We start from the raw sequence: 13,769 nt of genomic DNA on the forward strand, positions 1-13,769 counted from the left end.
TGAGGTTGATGAGAACACACATCACCTTTTCAAAGATCTTTTCTTCCTGTTGTTCATTGTGATGGCTCACAGTTGCAGCCTGTCAGACCACAAGCAATCTGGAGCTGGTCTGCACAATCTCTCAGGGTCTAGGATGAAGAATTTCCCGGAATCCAGATATCTCAGGTGCATTGGGTGACAGGGAGCTGAAGCGAAAGACAGCGCAGTTACGTGTTTCATCTTAGGAAAGACGACATCAAAGTTCTTCAGCATCCTTTATCCCTCTATCCCTCTGGTAATAAACAGATTTGGTAACTGACAAAATGCTCCTTCCCTGACATTGACAAATTCCCTGGGGTTCTCAAGGTTGTTGCAAGGGGGTCTGTGTGAACAAAGGCGCTAAACACAGCTGTTTCAACTTCTATATTTAAAACTGAATAGCATAAATATAGTTTTCATTACAAATAGAACCGCTTAGAGGGGCTCCAAATGGGACTCTAGCTTGCCAGCAGCTCTGGTAGTCACCGGAGGTTAAGCCCCTGTGCTGGCAACCCTGTGACTCAGCTCTGCACCCCTCAGTCACTGTGGCCCCCTCAGCCAGGCTGCAGGGTCCACAGCTCCCTAATGCTGGGCCATGGAGGAGTTAAGCCACACATTCACAATGAGCCACTAGTGAAAACAAGAAGTGTAAGGAACCCTGAGAATAAAATACAAACTAGCAAGGACCAAATCTGCCTCAAAATGACCTGTACCCACTCTCTAAGTCACCTCTATTAATCAAAACCCTCCCACTGCCGATCACTATCTCTCTGATTCTTTAAATGTTAAAAGGAAAAACAATTTACAGTAAAATGTGTAACCAAATTAGCTTTTTTATATATTAAGAATAAAAATAACTGTTTATAATATATGATATATGGAGAAGTGCTTACAAATATCAGACTGGAATGCTGTCTTCTACCTCATCATTTGGCAATAAACTTAAAAACCAAAAAACAAAGGAGAAAGGAAGGAGAGAGAGAGAGAGAGAAAAGAGGAAAGGAAAGGAAAGGAAGAGAAGAATAGAGGGAGGTAGACAGGAAGTGGGCAAGGAAGGGAGGGAGGGAAAAAGGAAAAGAGGGAAGAGAAGGGGAGGGGAGGGGAGAGGAGAAGAGGGAAACAGGGAGGGAGAGAGACAGTGAGGGAAGAAAGGAGAGAAAAAGTGAATAAACAAGTTTGGCTTTCTTTAGCCTCAAATGCAAAAATTTCAAACAGAAGGTCATTTTATGCCTACTTTTCATTACAGGATATATCATTAAATTTCAATCTGTCTCTTAATATATAATCTGTCTAAATAACTAAACATAAAGTAATAGATCATTCTTGAATTTTTGGACAAATAATGATTTTTTATTCACTACATAATTAACTTAAAATAAATTAAACACCAAGTACCCTTGTTAAAGGGGGAAAGTAAAAACATTTTTCATATATCATGAATATTAATAATAATAAAGTTAAAATGAATTTTATAATACAGCTATGAATAATTCATTGATCTACAACTGAGTTTTTACAGTCACTTGTTTGTCCTATATGATATGACAATGAAGAAATGGCCCAAGTTCCTGAGAAAGGGACCCTACGGCCCCAAACTAAAGAACAGGGAGAGTGTCACCCTGAAGCTGCAGTCCTTCCTTGCTGCATGCTGTCTGTGTGCCCAGGTGTTGTGGCTGGCCGTGAGATGACAGATAGAGGTTTGTTAATTTAGTTCATCTTTGATTCACTCATGAAACTGAGCAAACTTCGGTTGCACACATGTTCTATGTCTGCAGTGGATCCAGTTCTGGGGTTTAGAGTCTAATGGGCTCTCTCCCCTGCCCTGATGAGCTCGTGGTGGGGTTGGGGTGCTGCTTAGGAGACCTACAGTTACAGCATGGTATGCTAAATTCTGTGACAGAGTCAAGAGAAAACCATAACACAAGATGTGTTGCAGCCTCCAAAGCTTCCTACAAAACTCTTTCTAGGAAACCCACCACATTTTCAGTGACAATCATCCATTTATAATTATTGATCTATAGAACAATTTTTATCTGTACTGAGGCCTTTCCTTATTCTTTCTTTTTTTAACTGTAATGATTCTGAAAGGTGAAGAGCCTAAGAAGACACAGACATTATTAAGGACTTTGAGAGATAAATTATTCATAGAAATGTCACCCATGCATTATGTGCCCCCTGCTGAGCTGCAGCCCTGCGTTTCTTCATGCTTTGGTACAAGGCCTTTGGCCAGGACTGTGCGGAGAACTCACAGCACACATGTCCACCCTCAGTGGGGATGAAGTGCTGCCAGCACTGACCAGTGCACCTGGTTCCGGGGGGCTCTGCTCATCAACACAAATGGAAAGTGAGACCGTTGGGTGCTTACTGTGGTGCCGCGAGACCACTGGGTGTTTACCGCGGTGCCATGAGACTGTTGGGTGCTTACTGTGGGGCCATGAGACCGTTGGGTGCTAACTCTGGTGCCCTGCATGACTGTTTTGTGTTGCATGGGACAAGATGGCATGTGCTTTCATGGAAAGCCACTGGAAATAGTAAAACAATCCTGCGAAAAGCAGTTGCAACCCCGTTAATGCCCTCACCCAGAGTAAGAAGCAGGGATGCTATGGCTGCTGCAGGCCCACTCAGCCAGACACCCTTTGTTCAGAGAAATGGGGACGGCCATTCAGTTCCCACCAGTGTGGGTGACACACAGACCTTTTGAGAAATAACAAGACCACTGTGTCTATACCATTGAGTGAACTCTTCCTTCCCTCAAACAGCAGACATGACCCAATTGTCCTTGAGTTTATATAAACTGCAATCACACTTAGGTATGGTTTCAATTCATATTCCACTTTAAGGTAGTAAGGTCTATAGTTTTGTTGCTCCCATGTGAATTAATTCTTTCTTTAATCATCCTCAATCACTTCTAAATATTGAGGGAATCCTGGACAGAAACATACTAGAGTGGAAACAAGGTGCAGATGTCACTGAGAAGGAGCCTCACATCCCTGGGCTGATTTCTGAAGTAAGAGAATCATACCTGAACGGTCCTCCCCACAGGGGGTGATGAAAACCCAAGAGAATAATGGATTTAAAATCATTTTGCAGAATGTTAATATACTACTCTTACTATTGTTATCATTCCCCAGTGTTAGAAAAAAGACTTACTTTAAATGGTTTTTACCTAATAAATTAGTGTTTATTCATTTATTTGTTCATTCAACATGAATTTGTTGATCATTAGTGTGTGCCAGGCAAAATTCTAGACTCTTGTGATTTAGAAATAAGTTAGACAGCAAAGTGTCTACCACAATGGAGTGTAGTTTTCCATGGGGGAAGACAGAACATAAATGCATAAACAGATACTTACACACACATAATCCACAAGGGAAAATTGATGAATTGGATGTCACTAAAATTAAAATTTTACTTTACAAAACACCCTGTTAAGACAATGAAAAGACAAGCAATAAAGTAGCAAAAATACTTGGAAATCAAATATTCATCAAAGAACTAGTATCTAGAATATACAATGAAATCTCAAATTTAACGATTTAAAACAATGTAGTAAGAAAATGGGCAAAAGACATGGGCAGATAGTTCACTAAAGATGAAATTTAAATGTACATGAAAAGATATTTAATTCCATCAACTATTAGGCAAATGCAAGTTAAAACCACGATGAGCTGTCACTACATACCTGCAATGACTGACATAAAACAACAACACACCAAATTTTGACTAAGATGCAGAGAAACTGAATCACTGGTACATTAATCGAGGCAAAGTGAAATGGTACAGCTATTCAAACCAGTTGGGCGTTTTCTTTTAAAGCTAGCCATGCAATTGCCATATGACCCAGCTATCCCACTCTTGGGCATTAACCCCAGAGAGAGGGAAATGTACATTCACAGTAAAACCTACACACACATCTTTACAGAAGCTTTATTCATGGTAGCCAAAAACTGGAAATAACCCAGATGGCCTCCCGAGCATGAAGAGTTAAACTGTGTACAGCCGCGCCATGGAATACTACTCAGCCATTAGAAAGAATCAACTATTGATACAACCCAGATGGAAGCTCCAGAGAATTATGCTGAATAAGAAGAGCCAATCTGCAAGCTTTGCACAGTGTATGACTTCATTTATAGAACGTTCTTGAAATAACAAAATGACAGAAACACTGATGAGTGGTTGCCAGGGGTTCAGGGTAGGAGAGTTGGCTCTGAAAGGGAAGGGACATCCGTGTGGCTCTAAAAGGAAAGAGGCTGGGTTTGGCTATGAAAATGAAGAAGGTGAAGAAGGTGGGAGTAGCTATGAAAGGGCAGAAGTGGGCGTGGCTATTAATTGGAAGGGGGATGGATGTAGCAATGAAAGACAATGGGGTGGTCATGGTTATGAAAGGAAAATGATGGGCGTGGCTATGAAAGGGCAGGGAGTGGGCGTGGTGATGAACAGGAAGAAGCTGGGCGTGGCTATGAAAAGTCAGGGAGTGGGCGTGGTGATGAACAGGAAAAGACTGGGCGTGGCTATGAAAGGGAAGGGAGTGGGCGTGGTGATGAACAGGAAAAGGCTGGGCGTGGCTATGAAAGGGAAGAGGGTGGACTCGGTGATGAAAGGGGCAGGATGTGGGCAGGGCTATAAAAGGACACAGAGGAACCCTTGCTCCTTCAGTGATAGTTATCTGCATGTTGACTGTGGTCACAGACACAGAAACCTACACTGGTGCTAAAATCGCACATGCATACATGAACACAAGAGAAGTAGGAAATCTGCACATCGGTGGGACGAATCAATGTCATTCTGCCTGTCTGTGCTATGGTTCTGCAAAATGTTATTATTGGGGGACACTGAAACACGGGTGCATGGGATCTCTGTATTTCTTCCAGCTGCATGTGAATCTAGTTACCTCAAAACAGTTTAAAACCAAAATCTGTGTAATATAATCCCAGATAATGACAAATACCATAAAGAAAAACCCCCTCTCATTCTCATTTGGGAGATTAGAGGAAGGGTGGATGAGGAGAAAGGCCAGCAAAGCTTTGGCTGAGGACAGAGTGTGCCTGAGAACCCCAAGGAGCTCTCGCCTGGCTGGTGTTATTTTTGTTTTGCAGCTAAGCTGCCTGCTAAACATGCCATTTAAGAGCTCATCCTAGGAATTCCATTACCAGTGATCACAAGCGGCATCTGGGACAGGGAACTGTGAGCAGCCAGAACCGTAGGTGCATATTCCTTCCTACCGCACCTGAAGAACTGGGAAAAGGAGGTCACTGACTCACTCACTCATTAGCTGATTGTTCTGTGAATCTTTACCTAGTGAGCGCCTGTTGTTAAAAGCACACTGTAGATAGATAGATAGATAGATAGATAGATAGATAGATAGATAGATAGATAGATAGATAGATAGATAGATACATGCATACATAGATAGATAGATAGATAGATAGATAGATAGATAGATAGATAGATAGATAGATAGATAGATAGATAGATAGATGGATGGATGTGCACACACACATTTAGTAAGCAGCATCATACACCCTGCAAGGGCATTTAGCCTATAGTCCATTTGTCAGTAGCTTTTAAATCTACATCTGGTAAATGACTCCCAGATGGGAATGCATCTTGGAACAAAGGTAGTCTCACCTCCAGCAATTACTCTCGTTCCTCCAAGAGGCGTTCTCATGTTTGTGAGGGTGTCTCCTCACTCCGGAAAGCCCGAGGGACCCAGGGAAGGAACTAGGGGCACCCAAACTGGAATATTTGGACAAGCAGCCCTGATGAGAGGCTGAAGGTGCTTTGCTGTTTCACCTGGGAATGGGAAGGACACTTCTGACTCCATGATTTGTGAATGTGTGCATGGAGAAGAGAGCACGCTCCAAATAAAACCTTTCATTTTGTCCACGAAATTCTGTTTTGTAGATACTTATCACTTTAATGAAAAACCTGTCCCTCTCCTGACAATGGGCAGTCATATATGCCATTGAGGGACTGGGACTGCAGCTGCTCCCACAGGAGTGGCCTGATGGTCTCCAGGTCTTCCTCCTTGCTACCCTTTGTGAACATTGAAGAATAGAAAAAACACTTTTCCCAAAACAACGATGGACAACGCGATGAATCTATAGAGCATGCTAAAAAGCTTAAACTGATAGCGATGAATTTTTAGAATTACCAGAAGAGTAAGTCATTGTGTAAATTAACGTAATAATATTTTATGAAAGTAAAATATGACTGTTTTACGCATAGTACTGACAATATATTAGAGTGGCTTCGATTATTAATGTCCAATTCTACTATTTCTCAATCACTCGTTTTGCTTTATGTTGGTTTGTTTATAATATTTATTTAAATTTGTCTATTTGGTGTCTTTCAAATGGTGAAAATTAACTTGCATTTTTATAAAGCCAGTGTATTGAATACCATCCCAACCTTTCTTAGTCAGTTTAGTAAGTAATATCTCAGAATGTGTTGGAAATAACTGTGCCTACTGTATAAACATTAATCATAGAGGTTTATACATAAGCCCCATTTTAAACACTATTTGGATGTTGCTTTATAGCCATAACAAATAAAAAAGTTTAAATTATTACCCAAGATGTTGCATTTTGTTTTGCTTTTTAATTGATAGCATGCTCTTGTAAAATCTTTTATGTGGAAATCACAACTTATTTGCTATCCTTTGAACTGAGGACAAAAATACAAACACACATGACAACCTGCTGATGATATTAGCTATGAAATATATGTGCAGATACATCACGTATGCTTCTGTAATTTGTCTCTACACATTTTATAATCTTAATACTTTGTAGACTCAATCATAAAAATGACTCTTTCCCTTAGTTTTTTAAGAATATATTTATAGTTTTGTGTATTTTTTATATTACAAAGAGTAATTTCATTAATTTTCTAAAAAGTTTTTCTATAAGGAATGTTTTATTGGAAATTAATTGAGTGTGATACACGGTTATTGTCGCCACTATCCCTCTCATCTTATCTCCCTGCATCTCATCATCTCTTATGTCTCATCTCCATGCATCTCATTTCCACGTATCTCATCTCCATGTGCTCATCACGTGTCTTGTCATCTCCATGCATCTCATCATCTCCATGTGTCTCATCATCTTCATGCATCTCACCTCCATGCCTCTCATCATCTCTGTGTGTTCCATCTCTATATGTCTCATCTCTATGCATCTCATGTCTGTGCTTCTCATCTCCATGCGTCTCATCATCTTTGTGTGTTCCATCTCCATGTGTCTCATCATCTCTTGTGTCTCATCTCCATCTGTCTCATCTCCATCTGTCTCATCTCGTTGTGTCTCATCATCCCCATGGATCTCTTCCTGTGTGTCTCATTATCTCCATGTGTCTCCACGTGTCTCATCATCCCCATGTGTCTCTATGATCTCATCTTCTCCATGTGTCTCATCTCTTAGTGTTTCATCTCCACGTGTCTCATCATCCCCATTTGTCTTATCATCTCTGTGTATTTCATCTCCATGTGTCTCATCTCCTAGTGTTTCATCTCCGTGCATCTCATCATCTCCATGTGTGTCATCATCCGCATGCATCTCATCCCTGTGTGTCTCATCATCTCCATGTGTCTGTGCACCCAGCCTGCCCTCATTGCCTACTTGCAGCAAATGCATTAAAGACCTGACAATCACATCCCTCAGTTAGGGTTTCGCTTTTATTATGAATATCAGCCTCATTATTCTGCCTTTTTGTTCTTCTCTAGAGTGGCCACATCTGGTGGAAGATGAAAAAAATGTAGTTATTGAATTCAATCAAGTGTTTGCATCTTTCAAACTATCAACAAAATTCCATCAAGAAAGGTTCCAGTTGGTCTCACATACATATGGATATCCGAGGAGCCACCTAAAGGTGAGGAATTCTATGTGGTATTAATATTTTAAGCTTTACATGCAGACAGGAATTTTGCATATTTACCTTAAAATATGTTACTTTGAAAAAGCATAAATATATGTTTGTGAATGAAGCAGCATTTTATTTGATAAAGAATACAACACCTCTTGCTTTTAATAAGCAATTCAATATAAAGTCAGAATGTGTAATCTCTTGGTAAACATAGACTCAAGTAGCCTTCTGTTATCTAGTTACATTACCCAAAAGAAGAATTTATAAGCATACTAATAGGCCTTGTTCACCCTTCAGCAGTCATAGAGAAGCTCCTTTGTACAAAGCCTCTTTAAAATCAGATCCCTGTGTCCGTTATTAGTTCTATTTTGGGATATTTCATATTTGAGGAAATTAAGAAGGTCATTAATTGGGGCCTCTTTTGCGTTGCCCAGGGTTCCTGTAGGTGTCAGGTACTGTTGACAAACCTCGCTTGCTGCCACTGTGGGCTCTGGGAGTCATGCTTCTTGAAAAACTTCAGGTTACAGCCTTTTGTTTTCAAAATAATTGTAGTAAAATACCTGTAACATGAAGTTTACCATTTTACAGTTTTCAAATGTGTAATTAGTGATATCAAATGTATTCACATAGTGGTGCAATGGTCACCACCTGCCGTCTTCAGAACTTTTTCATTCCCTAACTGAAGCCCTGTCTCCATTAAACACTAACTCCCCAGGCCTCCCCCACACTCCCTGGGTCCCAGCATTCTGCTTTCTGTCTCTGTGAATATGACCACTAGACTTACCTCGTGTGAGTGGCATGGTACAGTATCTGCTATTTTGTGACTGCTCTCTTTCACTTAGCGTAATGCCCTCAAGGTCCAGCCATGTCGTAGAATGGGTCAGAACATCCTTCCTTTCTAAGGCTGAATAATAGTCCACTGTACATCTGTCAATGGACACGTGTGCTGCCTCCGTCTTTCAGCTACTGTGAATTGTGCTCCTATTAGCTTGGGTGTAGAAATATATATCTGAGTCCCTGATTTCACGTTTCCTGAGCATCAACCCAGAAGTGGAATTGCTGGATCATGTGGATCATATTGCATTTTAATTTGTTAAGGAAATTGCTGGATCATGTGGATCATATTTCATTTTAATTTGTTAAGGAAATGCCACTCTTTTCCATAGTGGCTGCACCATAAAGTGGTGCATTATCACCACAGTTTACAGGGGTTCCAATTTCTCCATATCCAGGCCAACACTTATTCTTTTCTATGGTTTTATTTTTTTGAAATAATAGATACCCTGATGGATGTGAAGTGGAATCCTATTGTGGTTTTGATTTGCATTTCCCTCACAATTGGTGATGTTGAGCATCTTTCCATGTGTTTACGGGAAATTTGTGTGTCTTCTTTGGAGAAATGTCTAAGTCTTTTGCCTTAATCGGTTATTTGTTATTGAGTTGTAGGAATTCTTACATATTACAGATATTATCTCCTTATCATATATATGATTTGCAAATATCTTCTGCTGTTTCATGGGTTGCCTTTCACTTTGTTGGTAGTGTCCCTTGACACACAAGCATTTCGTTGTTTTTTTTTAAGTTTTGATGTTGTCCAATTTAGCTATTTTTTTTAACCTATGCTTTGAGTATCATATCCAATCAATCATTGCCAAATCCAATGTCAGGAAGCCGATCCTTCCTATTTTCTTCTAAGAGTTTTATAGCTTTAGCCTCTGTGCTTAGGTTGCTAACCCATTTGGAGTTAATTTTCTTTTTACAGGTTTAAGGTAAGATTCTAACTTTATTCTTTTGCATGTGGGTATCCTCTGTGTGTTGAAAAGACTGTCCTTGCTCCATTAAATGGTTATGGAACCCTTGTCAAAAATCATTTGACCATATATGCAGGAGTTTATTTCTGGGTTCTCTATTCTGTTCCACTGGTCTGTATCTCTGTCTTTATGCCAGTACCACACTGTTTTGATTACTGTAGCTTTGTTGTAAGTTTTCAAATCAGGAAGTATGAAATGTCTGACTGTGTTCTTTTTCAATATAGTTTTGGTTATTTGGGGATCTCTTAAGATTTCATATGAATCTTGGAATAGATTTATTTCTGGAAAAAAAAAAATGACCTTAAGATTTTGAGAGGGATTGCACTGAATTTGTAGATCATATGGCTAAGTTTCTTAACGAGATAGAAATAGGGTTTCTTGTATTTTCTGGTAATGAATTTCTATATGCAATTTAAGCGTGTACCATGACCTTAAATAATTATTTCTGTTTGGAAAAAAAGTTCAGATTTTTACCTAGTTTTTCTGAGCCTGGTTTGATTAGTAATGAGCAATTACATAAGAATATCAAATAAAAAGTTTTCTAAAATCTTCCCCAAAGATGAAGATGTTGTGTCTGTTTAGTTTCTTAAAAACTCAGCTTTGTTTTTAAGGCTTAATTATCTAGCAGTAATTTTGAAGGCTTTGTTCTCTAGCAGGAATTTCTTAGGTAGAAAGTCAAATGGCATGGGATGTTCCACTTAATCTCAGTGATTGAAGATACCCTGGCGTCCAGAGGTTCATTGCTCATGACAAGAGACTAGAAGATAACCAAGCTTAGATACTTAGATGTGGTGGGCATCATCCAAGACTACCATGAATACTAACAATGTAGAGAGGCTCAGAGCACATGCTTAATACCCCAACTATGTCCATTAATAGATTATAAAACTTATCACTGTTAGAGCCCTACCCCATAAGTACCAGCACTGGCAACCACGAATTTCTCCTGCAAGAAGGTGTGACTATTATTCCCTCTTCAGAGGTCAGTAAAGGGAAGATGAGAGAGCTTAGGTGACTAACCTAAGATAACATAATTAATAAGTAGCCAAGACAGCACCTGAACCATGCCCATGTGTCCTGGAAAGAAGGCTAGTGTACAATGTGGTGGGAAGGAATGATGTTTGAGGATCTAGACTTAGCACAAATCACGAACTCCAAGAGCCTTTAATTTCACTCCTTAATTCAAGTCTATATTCAAGTCTAAGAAAAATATTTTAAAATTAGCATTAGAAATGACCTGATGAAAGTTTCACTCAAAGAACAGACTTTGTTTACCACTACCCTTTTCTGTCACCAGTACTGAGTGGGTATTTCTCATTCTTTCATCATTCTCTCATTCTTTCAGCAGTGCTGAGTACCTATTTTGTGCCAGGAACTCTTGTGTCTGGATGTATACAAATAAATGAGATGCAGTCCTTGCCCTCAAAGACTTCACACATTGAACAAACATAAGGCATGGAAAGGACTAGTCTTTCCTTTGGTGCAAAATGTGTCTTATTCCTTTCTGCGTTCCCGAGCTGGGCATGTTTCCTGGGCCATATTAGGTACTTAGTCACACCTCAATGAATCCACAGAGGTCTGTGCAAGCTGTTGAGGAGGACACAGAAGAGATCTTAACTAGGAGCAGAGGAATCAAAGAGGACTTTGGAGAGGAGATCACCCCCAAAAGTGGATTTTTAAAGATTAGTTTATTAGATGAATAAATCTGGAAGTGGCTGGCTTGACAGAAGAAAATACAAAACTCAGAGATGGGAAGCATCAAGTAATGGACATGGAATACTATTCAGTTTTCATGTACAGTTGCATGTTAGGACAAAGGGCTTAGCTCCCCATGGCTTAGGTTTGGTGTTTATAAAATGAGTATGGGTACTGTCTGCATTCCGTGGTCCACCGGAGACAGAATGGGATGTAGTTCTATTTCTCCCATATCGGATGGAACGTAGAACAGAATGGTCCTCTGTAAGAAGTTGCAAACCTCCTCTCAGTCCTTGAAATGGATGACTACTTTCTTTCACTCATCTGCCTGCCATCCTTTCTACCCCTAAAGTCTGGTGTTACTGTATTCAACTTTCTGAATTCAATTTTAGTAGCTGTTGTGTAGTTTGTCCAACTGTAGACTCCAGGAATTGTTCTGCTAGTCCTACCCTTGGATTACAACTCAGAATCAGAAACACTCAGATGGAAGGGGCCTTAGCACCACCGCCACTGCAATGCAGCAGCTGTTGCACACAACCCCAAGTCCTGCTACCTTCCGCGGCTCTCAGCTCTTCCCTGCCCTGCAGTGCTCCCCCTACCATGTGTCATCTTTTCTGTCTGCAGCAGCTAGCTTCCTTTAGCATCTCCACTTAAGAAGGACTTTGGGGCTTGATCTTATGGGAGAAATAAAAATGCCATAGAACAAGATTCAGATTTAGGGCATTTTTCTGTCCTCGTGTGTCCCAATTAGCCACTGTGATTGCTGAGCCGTGAACACCTGTGGCGCCTCCGCAGCTGGTGCTCTAGGAAATCCAATTTCCCCTGAACCAGAGCCCAAAGAGAAAATCACACTCTGCATCCAATTTCCATGCTAAAGACTTTCCTTAAAATAAAATCAGTATCTGTTTCCCAAAAAACTACATGAATTGTGTTCTGAATGGTGACTATTTTAAAGAAAAGCGTATCATGTGTCCAGAAGGAGAAATCTGCTGAAATCGCTCCAACTCTGTAAATCTATATTCTTTGACCCTTTGAGAGAAATATATTTAAAACAGTGAATAAATGTCACAAGGTAGTCCTGTAACTGCCAACGATCACTTGTTTTTGGGCAAATCTCTACAAAAAAAATTGTTCCTTTTTTTGTAAAACAGAAGTAAATGGTCAAATGAGATGGATATCATGAACCTAATGTAAACTACAAAAGATGACAATAGTTGCTAACCATTTATTACGCATCACTCTGTACCAAGCTTGGTTCTAAAAGTACCATTCACCATGTCTCATTTCATCCTCAAAAAAAAAAAAAAAAAAAAACCCTATGAAGCTAGTACTCTCTCTCTCTCTCTCTCTCTCTCTATATATATATATGTATGTTTATTTACATATATATAAGTTTATTTTCACAATACTGATAAAGACATGCCTGGGACAGAGCAACTTATGAAGAAGAAGAGGTTTAATGGGCTCACAGTTCCACATGGCTGGGGAGGCCTCACAATCACGGCAGAAGGCGAAAGCCATGTCTTAACTGGTGCAAGGCAAGAGAGAAATGAGGGCCAAGTGAAAGGGGAAACCTCTTATAAAACCATCAGATCTCATGAGACTTATTGACTACCACGAGAACAGTATGGGAGAATCCATCCCCATGATTCAGTTGTCTCCTACTGGGTCCCTCCCACAACACGTGGGACTTGTGGGAGCTATAGTTCAAGATGAGATTTGGATGGGGACACAGACCCAAACCATGTCTGTCTGTCTGTCTATTTACCTATCGATCTGTCTATATTCATAATTTATATTAGGAAAAAATGTAGAGAGAAGTTAAATAATTTGTCTAACGTTACACAGTTAATAAATGACACAGATGGGATTCAAACTTATGTAGGCATTTTAACTTCCAAGCCCGTGTTGTTAACTACTGTGAACTAACTTTCTACTATCTCTACAAAGCCATATGCAGATATTACACATTATTATTCTTGTGTCTATTTCACAACTAGATATAATATATATATTATACATATATATAAAATATATCTATGCACTTGTGTGTGTAGATAATGTACCATGTGTATATTTACACAAAGAACTTGTGGAACTGCTAGGTTGCTGCCAAATCAAATTGTTTTGCTTTAGTGGTGCAGTGCCATTAATATAACTTTATAGTCATCATCCTCATGCATGTTTCCCCAGAAAGCAATCAAATAATTTTGAGTCTTGCTTTGTCAAGATCCTCCCTAACTCGGTCGGGCGCAGTGACTCAAGCCTATAATCCCAGCACTTTGGGAGGCCGAGGCGGGCGGATAGCAACGTCAGGAGATCGAGACCATCCTGGCTAACACAGTATAACCCCGTCTCTACTAAAAATACAAAAAACTAGCC

The 13,769-nt window shown here is 39.9% G+C and overlaps 1 protein-coding gene across 3 annotated transcripts in view; it reads left to right on the top strand.

Moving 5' to 3' along the window:
- The window catches only part of MYT1L (myelin transcription factor 1-like), a 557,824-nt gene that overhangs the window by 283,168 nt on the left and 260,887 nt on the right, over positions 1 to 13,769 (top strand). For all 3 annotated transcript variants that reach the window (XM_011989525.1, XM_011989526.1, XM_011989527.1), the window contains exon 4: positions 7,742 to 7,887. The gene's annotated coding sequence lies outside the window, so the exon portion shown is untranslated. The remainder of the gene's footprint in view (positions 1 to 7,741; positions 7,888 to 13,769) is intronic.

This window comes from Mandrillus leucophaeus, unplaced genomic scaffold (genome assembly GCF_000951045.1).
Source record: "Mandrillus leucophaeus isolate KB7577 unplaced genomic scaffold, Mleu.le_1.0 Scaffold355, whole genome shotgun sequence".
NCBI lineage: Eukaryota > Metazoa > Chordata > Mammalia > Primates > Cercopithecidae > Mandrillus > Mandrillus leucophaeus.